Source organism: Monomorium pharaonis, chromosome 4 (assembly GCF_013373865.1).
Source record: "Monomorium pharaonis isolate MP-MQ-018 chromosome 4, ASM1337386v2, whole genome shotgun sequence".
Classification (NCBI taxonomy): domain Eukaryota; kingdom Metazoa; phylum Arthropoda; class Insecta; order Hymenoptera; family Formicidae; genus Monomorium; species Monomorium pharaonis.
This window is the reverse complement of record NC_050470.1, coordinates 184,937-204,942: the sequence shown is the minus strand read 5'-3', so window position 1 is coordinate 204,942 and position 20,006 is coordinate 184,937. Positions and strand designations below refer to the sequence as shown.

The following is a 20,006-nucleotide window of genomic DNA, read 5'->3' as shown; positions in this document are numbered from 1 at the left end:
TTCAAGCAAATGGATCGAATTAGTAATCGTTATTAAACTCATCATGATTATCTACATAAATGAGACTATTTATAAATAATGTTAAAAAATTCAAATTTTTGGAAATAATTTCATAATTTCAAATAATTTGTTCACCTAAATTATTTGATATTATCATTTTTTTACATTAGAGTTAATTAAAGTTGCATCACTTATGATAATATTTATCAGTTAAGCCATTTGATTGTTTAGATTACCTGATATCAACTAAAATTACATTATTAATGAACACGATAACACTATTCGTAATATAATAATATAGAAAGCATGAATATTTTATCTTTTGTCATCTTTTTTTATTATCGTGAAAAAAATGCGTTTCCTACTCATTTACAATGTTTATTGTATTTTTCAAAAAGTTTTTAAGTCAGGATCTAAAAGATCTGTAAAGAAACAAAAAAATTCTAAGTTGTATTAAACAATTCAGTAACCGTGTTATTATACAATGTTGTTCGTATTCGCGAATCAACTAGAAACATACACTCGCAACGCTACAGTAGCCAGAACGAGCAACGGAAGTCGGAAGTTCGAGGCGGCTACCTGAAATTTTACATCCGGAAAGGGAAGTAAGATTGAATTGGCACTTTCTGGATCCGCGCCAGCTCGTCTCACACTATATGTCGCACCACTCGAATAGTCGTCATCTCGTTTCCTCGAGTCTCAAATTGAAGAATTCGATCGTACCAGCGAGTACTCTCTCGGTGTGTTTAAGATGCATCTCGCTTTCTTTTTATTCATGTTATTTCAAAATTATTATTTTATCGTAATCATCAAATTTAATATAACGAAGAATGTGTTAATTTTATTTTCTTGACCTATCTGTTATTCGTTAAAAGTAAAATTTGCAACTTTGTTTTCGGAACTAAAAATTATTGCCATTTAAATAAAAATTTATCTTTATACATCTTGCGTTATATCTTCGATTGAGTTCTGTATATTTTTTTCTATTGTTTTATAAGGTAATTACCAACTCACTTTTTGACTTCTAATAAAATATCTAAAACATTAAAATTTAGATTTTAGTAGCTCAATTTGATGACATACCCTACTAATGTTTATATTTTAAACGAACAAAGAAATTATCTTTAATTTTTTGATATAACATATTATTTAATTGAATGCATATATACATTATAAAAGTGTATTTTTACGTTTTTTGTATTCTATAACTTATGTTGGGATTTCCATATTGAAACATGTCGAAGATCGAACCGGACAATACTTTGTCGAGCGCTTGCGCGGTGTGATTTTATATTGTGGTCTGAGTACGTGCAACGGTTTACCTCTCACTACTACCACTCTCACTCCTCCTTACGAGCCTTATACTGTCCCTTAGTGCCCTTTAGTGTCCCATGGAAAAGGCCATTGGGGATCGCAACCGCTAAACACGCACTTAAACCAACCCCCGTGTCTGCTCACCGAGATCAACGTTATATTATCCTACGATCGTTCCGTCCACCGCTTACCGTATTCAGGTTCACACGTACATACATGTCAATGAGAGGTAATTGTTGTAAAATTACATCGATTGGTTACTGCTGGTGGCCTTTTTGCCTTTTGGCCTTACAAATAATGATTTCCCGATTTATTGTAACATAATTTTACGTGCAACAGAAATCATAAGAATAATCAATCGTAAATTATCCACAAGTGTAAAGGAAAAAGTAGCAATATTAGAGGAAAGAGAGAGGAATTTAATTTTACATTAATTTTACAAATTTTTCGAGAGAAAAACAAAATAAAAGTCCCAATTTCTATCTAAATTGAAATGAGCATATAAATTACAAAGATCTTTTTTTATCTCTGAACACCGGAACGGAACAAGGCGAGATATTTTATATCGCTTTGAACTTCGTTTGATATAATTTTGCATTCATTGCCAGGGAATCCGAATTATTTCGCAATCTCTCTGAAGTTGCGCTTGACGTCGTTAACGGGTACATTTACGCGCGAAAAATTTTATCGCATTTAACGTATTTCTACATTTTTCTGGTCTTCTGGATCGTCGAGGTGAGCTCCCGCGTATTATCGAAGAAAAATTCGCAATATTTAATCCTCATCGATGCTGCAACGAGATTTTCATGGCATCCTTTTATTCGCCGACATCGTAAAGATCAAATCGTTCATTCTCACGAATCAAGACACACCGGCCAAGAAAAATAATCGCTTAGTCAAGATATTAAAATTCCAACTTTTTTTTACTGTGCATCGATATCGTACTTTGTGGAGAAAATTTTTTGTTCCTTGAAGTATTCGTTGCCGCACATCAGAGAAGTTAGTCCGTAATACTATATAAAAATTTAATTTAACGGCTGCTATTATTAATTTCAACGCTTTTAAATTACGGTTTGGTAAAGGTTTGTTATATCGGTATATTTCTTTGAACGAATTTCTTTCAAGTTTTTAATTCTTTTTAAAGCTTCTATTAATACTTTCATTATGTATTAAGTTAATATATAAATGTAGTTTATGTAATCACGAGTCTCAGTATCAATAATAACATTAATGCAGATGATCGTTGACGTTTATATAACTAACAAATTTTTATTCACAATTTATACAAGTCACGGTCTTTATCCCGCCATTGTATCGATTACCTGTTTCCGCAAAAACATAATTCCAATTTAACTCGCATTTTCTCCACACATTTTCATATTGCACGTAATCGCGCAAAAAGCTTATGGTGCTTGTCATCATTCATATAAATGAAACACGGGCTCCAGCGTATCTTAATAATATAACTGTATATACGGAATATCTGTTTTTCTCACACGTATCTCATCAGGATGCTACCGACGGTTTATTTGGAATTTCGTCGAGCAGTCGCGCGTGTATTGGTCATGCGCACATACGACTGTCGGTTTTTTACGCTTCAATACAAGCAAATCGCGGGACCGCGTGCGCGCGTTGTTCGCGAGCGTCGCGAAAAAAGAAAAAGGAGAAAACGCATGATTCGATGCGCAGCCAACGAAAATGTAAATTCACCAGCACCGTAGCCGGTGGCATGCATCCGGCCGGAAGTAAAAATTCTCCTCGGCGTTATTGTTCTTTGGTCGCTTGCCCGACGTACAGCCGGCTCGTATCTCTTAAACGGAGAATTCCTCGATTTACCGATACTATTCCACGATGCTGGTCGTGGCTTCTGAGTTTCCTGGTGAAACGTAAGGATATTGGCTTTGCCGATCGGTATTTCTGCGGAAATCGTATGAGGAAGAGATGCCTGATAAGAAAACGCATTTCGATTCCTAGCCGGGATACGAGCCATTTTTTTCGTTCTCCGAGTTGTCGGAAATTCGCTATAGACGAAGGTCACGTATATTATGTCGAGCACATGTGTTTATATGTGTCTATTATAATATTTTAAAATATTTCAAAATATATTAGCAAATCTCTATGGTTTTTTTTTTCCCCCATTACAATAAAATACGTATAAAATAAGGAACATGGTAATGTCACTGACAAAATTGGTGAAAAACGAGAAAAAAAGATTATCAAAATATTTTTTTTCATTGATTTTCTCTGCTAAATAAATATATGTTTATATCGAAGAATATTTTGATTCGTATTATTCCAGCAAGAATTAAAGCGATTATTTATTTCATCGATGTACATTCTTAATATTGTTCCCATTTTACACATACAATGTATAAAAATATTCATGTAATAAAAATCTCCTCATATTTGCATTTTTTTCTCTTGACTTCGTATCGCTTCCTCTCGAGAGTCATTGTAATGTATAGACGAGTATGTCTATATTAAGCTCTCCTCAGATTATTCTCCAATTAATTAGCCTGAACGATTCTTCAATTGATCCTCGGCGTGCAACCCGCCACCATCGACGAACTCCAAGAGGTTCGTTATCCTCGATTCGCTTTCACCCTTAGACAGGAATGGGTAATGAACTGGAAGGTGGGTTTCGTACTGGGTTGTATTATTAAGATGTTAGATTGTGTTATGCTTGACCGCGCTTTTGGGAATAACGAGAATAATGGAATTAAGCGTGTCGAAATCGTCGATGCACTGTCTACCCGCATTTTCCCCATGGCATTATTTTTTTTATATTTAAAGCTCTTCTTCAAATGCATTTTTAAACCGATAACGCTCATTTATTTGATTACCACGACTGAATAAATATTCTTATAAATTAAAACTTTACTTGTTTATTATTTGTCATTACCTATATTTTTCATTCAGTTATTTTTCGCTGGCACACATATATACTCTATTTATATTTTATATTTTCATTTCCTTGTTATTGTTTTGTTCAAATAGAGATACTGGCAGTCGGAAGAATCGCGCCGACCGAAATGCGAGCTTTCGCTACCTTTACAAGCCCCAATGTCCCATTCGGGAAGGCTTTTTTTTTTTTGCAAAATAATCATCGATTTTTCCTCGCTTGGCTATCAGCTCCGCTGACCCCGCGTGCTGTGGGCTTTTTTTCTCATCGTCGAAAAATCTGACACCGACCGATCTCGTGCGTTTTTATCCCCACAAATCACACGGGAGCGGTGCGGCACGCGATTCGTCGATAAGCTCGAGCTGTCTGCTCGCAGAACATCTATCGTTATATCGATCGCGTCCGTTCACTCTCTTGCACAGTACTCGAGAGCTGTCGTCAGGACACACGGCAGGGTTTGTGGATATATGTGGATATACAGTGTGCGCGGAGTCTACTTCGGAGCGCCGACAGCAAAACCGCAAACACGCGGCTTGGCGCGACCAAACCTCAAACCAAAGCCAACACTATTGCCGCGGGGGTAAGTAGAGCTTATGTAGTTTCGATGAGCGACCACGCGAAGGAAACGTCGTAAGAAAAACAAAAAAAAAACAGGGATCGCTCGTGTCCCTTCATTTATCACCAACGAAATCACTCTGTTCGTGTTCGAAATCACTCCCAATAAATAAAAAAACAAATTAATGCTCTTCATTCGCTTCAAATATTTTATTGATTTTTTCCTAAATAAAAATATTTTTTTACACTATAATAAAAACAAATTTATAGGAAGATTCGTGAATCGCCTATTGATAGTTTATCATAACTGAAACTCGTATATTTTATTTGACACTATCAGCCTCTTTTTTTCTATATATAAAACACAAAATCCAGATATGATTGACGTCCTAAAACGGAACGGCCAATTATCTCAGAATTAAACTATTGATGTAACTATTGATGAAAATATTATTGGAATATTGACAATTTATCGTTATAATTTAAATGTCATACTAGCTATATCGGTAACGAAAGAAATTGAAAAATAAGAACCACAATAAAGAAGATAAAGGCAAAAGCAAAAAAGATCTAATAATGATCTAATTCCTATTTATGTTAATCAATAATTTTGTACGTTCGTTACATATACATCTCTAAATATTTAATCTCTATCTTCAAAAAACACAGCCCAAATTTTCATTGTCATTAGAGAATGTTTCATTATTTGAGTTTATAAAATAGTACTGCTTCGTGTCTGTTCGCGAATACATTCCCTGTCGGTGTATTCGCGTATTTACATTTAAAGGAGAAAAATGTCTAAATGGCGGATAAAAAGTTAGTATTACTGCGGAAACTGCAAATGCAATTCAACCAGGATCAAAAACGCAAAGGAAATGTAGTCGTAGTTGGCGTAAAGAGAAAAATTAAGTATTTGCATCTGTGAGACGAAACCTCCGCTCTTCTGCAGCGTTTCTTCTCTCTTATTTCCGCTTTAACACGTAAATTGCTGGCTTCCGACGTAGTACAGGTACTAGTTTACGTATTCGTTCCGTCTGTGTTTTTCATTTTGCGCATGTAACGCAGTCTATTATTGCTCTCGACTGTTATTTAAAAGACGCATTTGTATCTTTGCAAAAAACAATACTTTACACACGATGTCTTCGTTCATTTTCCAATTTGCTCTCATATATTTAAGTCCCAGCGTTGTGATTGAATATATGAATTGAAAGAAGATAATTGAAAAATTTCAAAGTTTATTGTATTCGTTAGTTTGAACAAAGAATTTTTATTCAGCATATTTTATTTCAATTGGTACAAATGGAAATAAAACTGATTTATAAAAGTAATGTTTAAATTGACGATTATCAAGAGTACTACGTTCATAATAAGTAGATAATTAATTTGGTGGTTAATCTTGTATTTTTTTTTTGTTTTTTATTGAAAATGAAGTATTCTAGTAAAATATTTGTTTGCATACGACACAAATTAAAATTGCAATTCTTTAACATATTACAAATTTAAAATAATTTTCAAGATTTTTTACGTATGGGATTAAAAACCTAAATAATTCACTCTGTATGTGTGTGTGTGTGTGTGTGTGTGTGTGTGTGTGTGTGTGTGTGTGTGTGTGTGTGTGTGTGTGTGTGTGTGTGTGTGTGTGTGTGTGTGTGTGTGTGTGTGTGTGTGTGTGTGTGTGTGTGTGTGTGTGTGTGTGCGTATATATATAAATTATTTAGGTTACTATTATTGAGCTAAACAAAATTTAACTTGGTGTTTAATAAAAAAGATATTAATAATGAGATAAATTTTTAACAAATATCAAATTAAATATCTATATATAATTCATTTAAAACAAATTTCTCTTATTAAAACTTTGAAAAATGGAAAAAGTATGTCATAATGTCTAACTCTTTTAATATAATTCTATATTTATAAAAAAATACGCGTTGAATTTTTTGTACAAAAACTAATTTTTTACACATTTATCTTTATAGCTTATTCCCCGACCGGTTCCTTTCTAACAGCATAAATCTTCCACCAGCGGCCTCGTTTTTTTTTAATTAATCCTTCCGTTCATGTAAAAGCGGAAACTAATGAGATATTTACGGTGCCGGAGTGCTCCTTTCTAATTCATCTCTAGCGAAGCTATTAATAATGCGAAATCGACACACGTGCCGAAGATGTACGAATTACGAGAAATTGATATTATTTCTGGAAAAAAAATTTTCTGCTAAGAATTTCTGTGCATTATCCCGTACGATGCAATGAGGCCTGATCCGGGCTCTTTTGGAGAGGTGGCAGGGGCATAATAAAAAGAACGTTCGAACCGACGGACGTGATGGTAGCATACACGTATACACACATACATACATAAATACACACACGCGATGTCAAAGTGCCGAAGAGTGTTTCGCCGTGCTCGAACTAATCGATGCGTTAATCTCCTGACCTTTTATCCCCACGTTTCGACTCTCTCGTCGCTGTTCCGGCCCGCCCCGATGATTCGAACCCCGTCGTACCATCCTTCCTCGGTCCGCCCCGGCTATTCCGCTTGTTCGATAGAATATTTTCTATCCGCCAAGAGTCGAAAAATGACGTTGAGATATTTCAAAAGATTCTTCAATCTAATGCCCACGCCTCTTTTCGTCCGCATTGCCACAATATGCAACATCCTACGATAATTCTATCCTAAAGCGTTTTGTATTTCATCCAATACGCATCGCGTCAAAAGATATTTGTCAATGCTATTTGCAACAGCATTCGCAAAGTAGAAAAAATATTACTACCATCGATGATAACAGACAAGTAATAAATAATAATAATATATAAGTAATAATAAAAATTGACAATATAACTATAAATCTCATAAAAAATTAAGACTCTATTTATTCGTGATTTAAGCTAATCTTCTCGTTAAAAGGACATTTAAAAAAGTATATCATTGTGCTTTTTGAAACTATTATAAGTCTGTTACCGTTGTGATAGAAAAGAACATGTCGCAAAAAGAAATTTTTATGAGATACGATAATTTCCGTTTCGTGTAATAAAGCAATGAAACACTGACAGCGATGTATTTCAAGTATCTCTTTCTCCATGTAGTAATTTTAAAACAAATATATACACCATTTTTATAACCTTTTTATTCCACGCTTAGAGAAACACAGTTGTCAAAATTGCACGTACGCAGCTGTAAAAATGTCCATGTAATTGTTGTCGTCGTAACAATAACAGTCATTGCAAACTGGCGATTAGTTTACATGGTAGACGATATAAAATTTATACCCACATAGTGATTTAAATGTTGTTCAGCTGTGAATATATCGCAACAAATTTCCAGATGCGCTACGAATTTTATGAGGTTCGATGTCTGTGAAATGTTATGTCCTTCGCGAAAGTAATGGCAGTAGGTACGAGAAAAAAAAAGAGAGAAAGAGTGAAAGAGAAAAAGAAGGCGCGTAAAGTACAACATAATAAAGAAATTATTATTATTTGGGTAGTAGTTATGAATTTAATCGAACTTTGTTCATATATGTGTATACAAATATAAAATGATTATATGATATCATCTCATTAATCGCTACTTCAAAATTTGTAATGCATAATTCTCCAGTCGTTGAGCGTAAATATTCCAAAAGAAAAATATAATTTTCGGCTTAGATCTTAGATGAATAATAAATTGGTGCGAGACCCACGGTTAAAGGAAAGTATAAGATAATGCACGCCGCAGTAATGATCTAACGGCGCTCTCATTTACGTAAAAAAATTGGTATGTCGCTCGACGGCGAAAAATCTTCGCTCCGCCATCAGTCATGGAATTTCGTCACCCTTCTCCGGTGTAGCCGTTTCCGTGAATTTCTCACCGGCACTGGCGTGATTCTCCGGGTGCGTGTTCCGGAAGAGATGGCACTCATTTTCCCGACCGTTGATTCCGGATGGTCTCACGAAACCTCCTTTCCTACCCCTCTGTTCTCCGTCGTCGCCCACGGTCGCTCTAAGGACACAAATAGACAAGGACACGATGCGGCTGCATCACCCCCTCGATCAGCCAAAATTGCTACCGACGTAGTCGTGAAATTTTAGTGCCGCGAATCTCCGAATTGTTCTCTATTCCCGCTGTTCCTCTCACCTTCGCCTGTTCACCCTCCTATCCCCCTGCCCGCGACGTCTTTATGTCGTCGGCATCCTGCCCGAAAAATATCTCTGTAACATTGCGTACAATCTGGCGGTCGATTCGTCCTCCGTTGATCCTTCGCTTGCATACGAGTCTTCATTTGCATGCATTCAACTGCGTTGCGATCGTTGAAAAAAAACAATAAAATAAATATAGATGTAGTCATTTTTTTAGAAGTAAAATATTAAATTTTAAATGCGCATTTTTACGCGTTTCTTTACCGAAATGTAAAAGTTAAACTGTTTCTCTTTTTATTTGTGCACTTGATTTTTGGACTTAATATTTGAAATCATGAAATCATAAATCGTTAAGTTAAATTATAGATCTCGTTACAACTCCTTCCGATGACTGTCGATAATAATTAGAAATTTAACAATACGATTTATCATACCTATAACAGTAATATAAATTTGAATTGCAAATCGAGCGTAATTTCCAATATTGACACTATTTTAAATATTGTAAAAGTGGAAGCCGCGTTAAAAGACCGCACACAGTAAGTGATAGATTAAAACTGCAGTATCGATATTCATCTCTTTTACTCAAATTTCAATCGTCATATTTTTTTCTGTAGCAAATTAGTTTTTTTTTTTTTTTCAAATTATTAATAGAATCTTGCTTTGTATTTTACTGCTTATTATATTAAACGGCAAATTATAAATTTTTTGCATAAAAATAATACAAATAACAGCAACAATAATGCTGAGAGAAGTAATCTCTATAATTATTGTAAAAAAAATATTAAGTGTTTGTAATATTTCGCAATTTAATTACAATGTTTTTATGATATCATGTGATAAAATCGTCAGAAATACGAAGAAGTTTGCGTCCTTTCTTGCGACGAAATAATTTCCCCTAAGCTTCTTTCGAGTCTGTTTGCGTTCATCTGCACCAGAAACTCTCGGCCCTCTTTCATGGTACAATAGTATCTACCTACCTATTTGTTTTGTGCAAAAGCAATAGAGTTTGCATGTTCTATCGATCTTCGCTCGTGAGGACTTGTGATAATTGAATTGTGAATCCAATCAAGCAGTCGAGATTACGAAAGAGATCGTGATACAGGTTATGGATATGTGAAGAAAATTACACTTACTCCAACTCTGCACGAACAACAGCGATACATTATTTTTTTCGCGATAATATTATTCAATTATTATATTGTACACATTTTCTTTAAATGATTAACACAGAGAACAAATTCTTGTTAATATTATAACTTCCATAAAAATTAGAATATATGGTTACCACTTAACAAATTTAGGAATACCGATTACATGTAATATACAATAATATATGCAATATACAAACACTGATTCTTTAAAAATAAATAAAATTTTTTTACCTAAGAAAATATAATAGAAAATTCCTTCTCTGTGCCAAAGAATATCTTTTTAAGAGATCACTTTAAGATAATATACATATTGGAGTGATACTATATTTGTTTGTTAAAAGGCTACAAAAATATTTTAAAATATCAGAAAAACATTTTATCACTATCTTAACAATTATAGAGAAAATAGCTTATAACTTGTGTGATTTATCCGGTATTTGTTACGTCTATGTAAAAATAGTATTATACATCGCTCATTTATGCTACAACAATAATATAATTGGAAAAATGAGTGTTATCTACAAAAAAAAACGCAAAATTTCGATGAAAATTCAATATGCTAAGTGAAGATTTAATAATACTTTTATTCCTCTGCAATCAGTAGATCAAATCACTACATCAAAATCGTATTTAAAAATAACAAAATTTTTATTATTTAAAACATTCAAATTGAAAAACTCTGATTTCTAAGTTATATCCTTGTTGTATAAAAAAGCGATATATTCTTACAAAATAAAGAAGTAGAAAATCAAAATTTTTATGTGATATGTAATTTCGTTCGCGCATGGCGTCTCAGCTATATTTTTTTACACCTTTTATTTAGGTGTATGTATCGATAATTAGAGATAAAAATAACTTGATGTATGTTTTTAAACAATATTTCCATTAAAATAAACTAACATGTTACATAATTATTCAAAAAAGCAAAATTTACTATTTTTCAGTAATTATTAATGTTCAAAATGTTTCATCTCTTGTACATCCCGAAATATGTTCAAAATATAACAGCGTATTTCAAAAAGATCAATTAATTTAAGATTGCGTCCCCCATAAGTAGCAATCTTATTTGACAGCGGGATCGGCGATACTTTTTACGACTTGAATACCAGCCACAATGGTCCCGTTGTGGAATCGATCGCCTCGTTGTTCGTATAGGCAAGGAAAGAGAGGGGTGAAGCAAGCTCAGGAGCGTTGAAGGCAAATCAGGGGCTTCGTAGATGATCACTATAGATGGGATGAAATATTAAGCACAGTACGGGAGGCACAGCGCCGAGAAGAGCAGAGCAGCGGCTGCATGGCCGAGGCTGTAGAAGTTTTATTAAAAATCTACGTTGAAGGATGATGGATATCTCCGGAGCAGTGGTGAGAGGCCTCGGCCTTATATTCGGATGGCCGGTAAGAAAATCAGAAGAAAAAGCAGATGAAGTAGACGACGAAAGCCGTTAAGGACAGAAACAGATGAAACTGTACGGATCGTACGGTTGATGAAGCAGAAGATAAGAGAGATGAAAGAGTGAAAATAAGAGGGACGAGCGTGAGTTCTTCCAAGACGGTGAGAAAGGAAATTGATTTTTATCCGGTTCGAAAAATTGTAAAAAAGATAGCGAAATGACAAAGAGACGATTGTTAGATTTCTCAAAAGTATGATGTTTTTGTCTTTAAATCAAACATGATAATTTGTCGATATTGTTATGGAAAGCATCATTATCAAATAATGCATTGCAAGGATGACAAAGAAATATGGTTTACAGAAAAATAAGTACAGAGAGATTATCACTAAAAGTGCAGAAAATTTTTTCAAATTTGTAAAAGAAGAAAAAAATACACATCAGAATATAGCAAGTTTTAATAGAATAAAGCGCGTGAAATAAAACCAATTAAATATTCTAACGTAATATGAATCGGACAGAAATAAATATTTTTCTTTAAATAACACAGTAAAGAAATATAAAGAGATAAATATGCATAATATTTAAGAAAGGATAGAATCTTTTCAATCGATTGTTTTAAACTTATATGTTAAAGCTGCATATACTGACCAAGTGATGACGAGAGAAAAAAATTATACGGTCAAGATATCAGCTTCTATCTTTGCAAAGCACTTTGAAATTCGCTCTGTACAGTGAATATTATTATGATTTACAAGAGAAAGGATTAAAGATGAAGGCAAAAAAGAAGATTACGCGCTTGATGATAGGCACGCGCAGAAAGAAATACAACCAAAAAGGCTTTGGGATGAAGAAAGAGAAAAAGAAGAAAAGACAGAAGAAAAAAAGGAGAAGAAGCTAGAGATACAAAGCAACGTGGCCAAAACTACAGCAAGATGAAAGAAGATCAGAAAAAGAGGTTCCTTCAATATAATAAAAGAGACATTACAGGATTGTGGCTTATTTGGTCTAGAAAATTTAAGAGACTGAAAGCATTTTAAGATTGGATGAAAGACAAGCATCCTGGCAGCCATAGATCGCGTCACGTCTAAAGAATGATGGAAGGGATGATAACAACAGGACTGTGCAGATTTATGATAAACGAGATTTAACATAAAAATGTGATCTTGTTGGGAAATATATTTGCAAGGAACATTTTAAGATTCTTTTTATATGAGAAAATATTTGAAAATATATATTTTTTAGATAGAGAATAGATAGACAGAAAAACATTTAGAGAATACATGTTTTATGTGTATGTATTTTAAGAAATGCATGTTTGAGAAATGTGAAATTAATTTTAAAATATTCTTTACACACACACACACACACACACACACACACACAAGTATTAAAAGAAATATGTATATATTTCTTTAATGCTATCATATTTTATCGGATATGTATTATCGGTTATCAGATTAAAATGTGGAAAAATATGCTAACAACAGTAATGCAGAAGAAAAAAAGCACAAAATTGCTCGATAGACAGATAAGTAAAGGAGAAGAAAAGAAGAAAAAAAAGCGGTGAGAAGGAGATAGAGAGTCGGCAGTTGCGGAATCATTGGGCCGAAGAGGGTTGGTTTGTAGTACAGGCGGCTCGAGGGGAACACCGAGAGGGTAGTGAATTAAAGCGGTTCGTCCTCCCTAACGAAGTCAACACGCCAAGCGGACGGATGAGGCCGTCTTGTCGAGCGAAGACTGTCGTAACAAGCGTAATCTTATATAAGACAGGAAGGGGCGGGAGGAAGACGCGAGGGTCAATTGTAGGAAGCGGGATGAGATCGAAAGTGGAGATGGAGAATGAGGAGAAGGGGAAGAGGATGAAGAAGAAGAAACGGAGGGGAGCATCGAGAGATGCCAGGCGAAGCCAGTAAGAAACCTCAGACCACAAAGTCGAGTTATGCCTCTTTCCTGCTTCAGAATCGACTTTTTCGTTTCTATCCACCTGTACTTCATCGGTCTCTCTCTCTCTCTCTCTCTCTCTCTCTCTCTCTCTCTCTCTCTCCCCCCCTTTTTCTTTCTCATTCTCTCTCTCCCTCTCTATGGTCTCCTTTCTCTCTCTCTCTTAGGTCGCCATTAAAATGATAAAATAATGTTTGCGATGGTAAGTGCCACTAAAGCCTGCCGCTTAACCACCCCCACTGGAGGCTGAACCCTCGTAAAGAAGGCGACCCTCGACTTTGTACCACCTTGTCGAACCACTTCGCTCACGCTCGTTCGCCTCGGTGCTAATTTACGAACGCCGTACTCGACACGGCGACGAGTAATCGATTTACGGGTCCTAAGAAGGAAAGTAGCAGGGTCATAAGGTGGATAGATCGAGGTAAAGGCAGAGGGGCGGCGGCGGCGATGGCGATAACCCCCCCCCTCTCTCTCTCTCTCTCTCTCTCTCTCTCTCTCTCTCTCTCTCTCTCTCTCTCTCTCTCTCTCTCTCTGCCGATCGAAGAATTTGCGGCGAGCAGTTTCCGTGTAGCAAAATGGATAAAGTATTAACACGGATAATATCACAATTATTCGCTCGCTCGTTTGCTGCATCTTTAGGGTACCGGTATTGTTATTAACAGCCATTGACGATGTTGGAAACGCTCCCAAATACGATGCTCCGATGTTACGTCGCAAGGAGAGAGTTAAATTACGGAACGTTTATATTATTGGAAATTAAATGAGCTGGATAATTGTATTGTTTACCTCAATACGCGAAAGGGAATGAGAACGCATTACGGAGAAAGTTGCATGAAAATACCAGCTTTCCTAGATAAACTCTGTGTTTTTCGGCGCAGTTTCTCTTATAAATCCGGTATTTATACTTCTATCTCCGTACGAATTCTTAAATCTTCTTAAATCGTTTGTGTTAAATATTTATACTTAATTTTATTTTATTTTATTTAGTCTTTCACACAGAAGCAAAAAGCATATATCAAACCGAATTATGGATTGTCACGTTGGCGCGATATATCCATTCAATTCAATATCGCACATTCAGAAACATATCGAGAATATGCGCATATTTTCCTATACACTTGGACTTATTAATAAACATTATGCGAAAATCGGTATATCGTGAGTAATTCCATGTGCGATTTTTATATCTGTATAAACAAAAGATATAAACTCCAACAAATTTATAACATCAGTACAATCGGATAATAACACGATGTTATCCACATTAAGTTTGCCGCAACTACACTGTAATACGTATGATTATCTTATCAATTTATGGTTCGCCAATTTGTGACAACAATCACAATTATCATAAAATATAATATAATATGTTCGTTAATGAGACGTCGGCCGTTAAAATATAATTTTGAAATAAAATATTAACTCACAATCGATGCAATTAGGCACCTTTTAAATCCGTCAACCAAAAACATGTCGCGTCGATTCGCTTCTCGATCATATTACTTGACAAGACGACAGCGTTAAACGATTAAGCTTAGAGCACAGAGTGGTCCAGATTCTGCGAAAATCCTTGATATTCCAACCCTCCGTGCCAACCCGCGCCAAATCCCTTCATCCCCTTTCTCTCCGCCTTATATATAGTCGAAGACGGCTCCGCTCGGTAAGATAGAACGCGAAAAGGGGCTTTGACGCCTCGATTAGTGCGGACACATCGGAACACTTTTCAGCACTTTAGCGTGGAATAACGCACAGATTTCATTTTACCTGCTTCCGTCCTTTTCAGTCTTTTTCATTTCCATTTCTTTGCCCTTGGTCCTCTTCTTCATTTTCTTTGATAATTTTCCTATATTTACTCAGATGCACTATTCTATATTAATTTTTCTTATAATTGTTATTTCTCATGTAATCTTTTACTTTAGAAATCTCCAAAATATGGATCGCATTAGATAACAAATTTTTCAATAATAAAAACAAATTTTTAAATAAACTATTGTACAATTATTAAACTTTGCGCGCATAAAAATAATTTGCATTGACATTAAAATTGTCATCAACAGAAAAGAAAATAAGAAATACATTCTTTACATCTTTACATGTATTTAAAAATATAAATTTATAAAATTATATTCAATATAACAAATTAAAAAATAAGAATTAAAAATCAAATTATAAAGAAATAATATATTTATATACCCTCCATCCGTGCTGTGTGTTCATTAAAACTAGTCGTGGATGTGTCGTTTTAAAAAATGAGTCGTGATGATTCACATAGGTTTGAGAAATCCTGCTTTACTTTATATCGCATATTTATTCTTTCTTTTTTTCGTTTTGCCTCTCTCTCTCTCTCTCTCTTCTTCTCTTTTAGTTTTTATTCTCGTGTTTTAATTTTTTTCTCCCTTGTATTTCTTTGTTCGCTTTTCTTTCGCGAGATTCTTTCTTATATAAACTCTTCCACATTCCTCGTTCAAGAGTTGTTTTTTCGTTCCTCCTGATTTCATTTTCCTTTCTTATCCTTACGCTTCCGTGCAACTTTAATTTTATTTGTTTCTTTTTTTAAAAACTATGTTTTAATATCTTTCATTGCGCTATTCGTTTTTATATCAATCTTTTATTTTTATGTTATATATATATATATATATATATATATATATATATATATATATATAAAAAACATAAAAATAAATGTCCTGCTCTATTTTTTCTTTTTTACTCTTGCAAAAAGATTCTCTCTCTCTCTCTCTCTCTCTCTCTCTCTCTCTCTCTCTCTCTCTCTCTCTTCATTTCGTCCTTTCTCTTTACTTCTCATTTTGTTTTCTGCGCTTTTTTCTTTTTCATTACTTTCGTTTCTCCTTTTCTCGCATTTCTCGTACTGATTCTTTAACTGCTATATTGCTAAACTCAGCTCAGCTGCTTGCTTGGCGGAAATGTCTATTTTGAGAGGGTAGTAATTACCCCGGCTACGATTTCGAGCCTCCACTGTCCTCTGAAGCGATAGAAGCAGTGTGCAATCCCTAAGAGCGACACAGAAGGGATATCCGAATGGCAGTAGTGGAACGTTTGCGCGTAGCAAGGATAGAAAGTGATAAAGAGAGGCGGGGGCTGAATACGGAGCTCATTAAACCGGGAATGCTGATTGCATTAGCCTTGTGGGCCAAGTCATTTCATCCCCTTCGGTCGCTAACGATCGTGCATTTCCGGGGTTCGTACGCGTGCGTATGTGTTGTGCGAGCTTGCTCACTCGCATGCGAGTGAAAGTTAGCGTCCTTTTTCGCAATCACAAAAAATGTGGTACAATCTCCCACGTATATCTAGATCCTACTCTTAATTAAGGGTAAAATATTCAATTAAGAGCTTCTCTCGAAGCATCATCAAATCTTGTTGCGTTCGCGATCGTACGAAATGTAAAACTAGTTATTATGATCATCTTTGCAAGTTTTTCGGCATCTTTGCAAGTTTTCAATATCTTGAGAGAAAGAAAGAGAGGAAAGAATAATAATTTATACTCGTATTTAAAGTATAATTTATATATTTAGAATACATTACTATTTCTATATTTTTTTCTAAAAAGATTCTGATATAATTTTGTATCCTACTAGTCCAAATATATGATCTATAATACTCGATATAATACATACACTTAAGTTAATCAATTTAAAGAAATGGGAAACATTAATTATTTTTCTGATCTAAGAATTATTTTGATCATATAACTAAATGCAAAACACATTTATTTTTGAAAAAATATATTTTAATCTCGGGTTTCGAGAAAATAACTATAAAGAATTCTTTCTTTATAATAACATTCTTTTTCTCATCAATTTTGATTCGTTGTAAAACAAAGTTTAAAAGTAAGAAAACATTTTGTGTACGGTCTTGTAATAATTGCTAAATTAATACAACATGATATTTTATTAGCTTTACTTAATATTTGAATTGAATATATTAAATCAAGATGTAGCTGAAGCTAGAAGCCAGAGGCAGCAGCCAAACGCCGAGCAGCCAGGGCCGAACGTCATATAAGCGTTTTCAGGGGACATCATTCAATCAAACGTTAAAAATTCCCTGGTTATGAGATTTTCATTCACGATCGTTATTAATTGTTTAGTGGTTTTTTAAATTGTTAATTACGTTAGTCAGATAAATACAAGAAACGCTGTCTTCAAATTTCTACGAAAACATTTTTTTAAATCTAGAACGACTTAATTAACCGTATATGAAAAATTTGTATGAAAATGCATTTTTGCAAAACATAGTTGATTACCAAAATAATGCAGCGATTTTTTTTGTAAAGTACATTACCGGTTTTTGCCGCACCCAGAGCCGACGACGAGGACGTAGCGGTTTCACAGCTCCAAACAATAAAAATTAATTAAAAAAATATTTATAACAATTAGGAAAATGCACGTCCTTTCGCGAATGATCGATCAGTCGATTGCACGTTACGGAAAAATATTTCCAGCCAAATTTGATGGAAATGGTATTCTGCGTTTAGGCGTGAGGCGCAAAAAACGATAAAAATCATAATCGTTCGCATTAACAATTACATCACTATATCCCGTAGATCGATAACAATGTAAAAAGTTTTCCGATGTAAAAGGTTTGAGTGTCGATTTGGATGTAATAAATATACATTGATCAGTTGATTATTAGGACGAAAAGGAAGGAAATCCAAAATATATACAATTGACCCCTTCTCTCCGCGTTGGCGAATCCTGTCCAAGTGCGATCTGTCGTTTTGCCGGTCATTAAAAAGCTTTCAACCGGCAAACCATGCCTCATTCCACATGTCGGCGCGCACCCACGTCCATAGAAAAATGTTTCGCCACCGACCGCGGGAGTTTCCGGCGCGGCGCGGCGCGGCGCGGCGCGGCGCGGCGCGGCACGGCGTGGCGACAAAAAAAAGAAGGGGGTCAGAGAGGGTGAAAAGGACGCGAAGAATGGCGCGCGCTGCAGCGTCCCGCCGATCGAAAACCACGCGCTGCGTGGCGTGTTTTTTTTACATACGATCGGCATTCGCGCGGCGCGTTCATTGTCGCTTCCTGCATTCCAAAGATTTCCTGCTCGTTTTTTTTCTATACAGGCCTGTTAAAAGGCAGATCGATATTTTTGCGCATCCAGCTAACTCGCGGGCGTAATCCAAAGCTCGTTTATTCGACGGGAAATTCTACCAATGCTTACTAATTGGATCGTTAAATCTCCTGCACACGTGCACTTCGTAAAGTTAAGGTGTTCCTTAAGAGATGATTGCGTTTATTTTTAAAAGTTAGAAATGAAAGATATATATTTTTTTTTTATTTAAAAAATTTAAAATTACATCATAATTTATCAATGTGTCTATTTTCTTGATGTTGATAGATATAGTTTATAGATAGAAGTGCATTTATTAATGTTAATTATTAATAATTGCCATATAATAGCTGTGTGTATGTTTTACGACGATAATAAATTTCGATGATATCCTCGGTAAATGTCGCAAGAAATTTGGTTACAATGTGAGTTTCTGTAATGTTACAATTTTACGCGTAACAAAGTTTTGTCCTAATCTAAATAAGACAGACAAAAAGATTCCGGTCTATACATATATATATATATATATATATTTTCACGTTCTACAGGAGCATCATGAATACGTATGATGCTGCGGTGATAAGAAAGTAATGGGATTCAAAGGCGCAAATATGTCATGTTAAAATGCGCAGGTAGTGACGTCATGCATGTGAGATCTATTTTATGTACGAATCGAGTCTGGCTATCCAAAAGTACAATCGTATGCGCTGAAAATAGAACATTCTCGCGAAAATGGCCTACAATCATTGATTCGATCGGGTGGATTATTGCCGGCTGCAGCAAATGGCGTGATAACGATTCACCATCGAACCAATAAAAAAAATAATGCCCCGCTTTTATTTTTCGAGAAAGCTCTCTCTCTCTCTCTCTCTCTCTTTCTCTCACACACACATTCTCTCCTCCCAGTCCACTTCATACCGTTCACTCGCAAACTACACCGCATACGTCAATGTGTGTGCGCCACGGTGTCATGTAGCTGCCATCGCGCTAGTATTTTTTTATTCTTCTTTTTTAACGTAAAATCGGCAAACCGGCGTATTTGCCTGTAAAATTACTTTACCTGCTGGACACGGCCGGAAAAAAGCGGCTTTCGACGATCTCCGCGTTGTTCGAGGAAATCGAGAGAAATTCGCACTGCGCGCCCAAATAAAATATTGCTTCTTTATCTTCTAACGCTGTTCCACTACTGAGTTATATCTGGCGAGTACACCCCGGCGCCTCGAAGAAGTTCGCCAACGATAAGGCAGTGGAAATGTGGGATTAGGTAAGAGAACGTCGATAAACTTCTGTTCGACTCGTTACTCGACAATGCCGCCAGGCAGTAGTTTATATTGAGACATTATGCCAATAAATTTAAAATAATACTATCATCTCTTTCGTTAGATATCATTTCTAAGATTGGAAATATTGCCTAATTATGTCTCATATTAAATTAATGACAAGATAAATTAATAAAATCACATTGTAGTAAATTCGAATCAATAGATATATTTTTGATGGCAAGATACGTTTATCAAATTTCTTTAGTTTTGTGATGATAAAATATAAATTCTTATGTAAAAAGATCTAATG

The 20,006-nt window shown here is 35.1% G+C and overlaps 1 protein-coding gene across 1 annotated transcript in view; it reads left to right on the top strand.

Moving 5' to 3' along the window:
• Positions 1 to 20,006, top strand: part of LOC105838351 (lachesin) — a 159,969-nt gene that overhangs the window by 49,578 nt on the left and 90,385 nt on the right. The gene's annotated exons all lie outside the window — the stretch shown is intronic.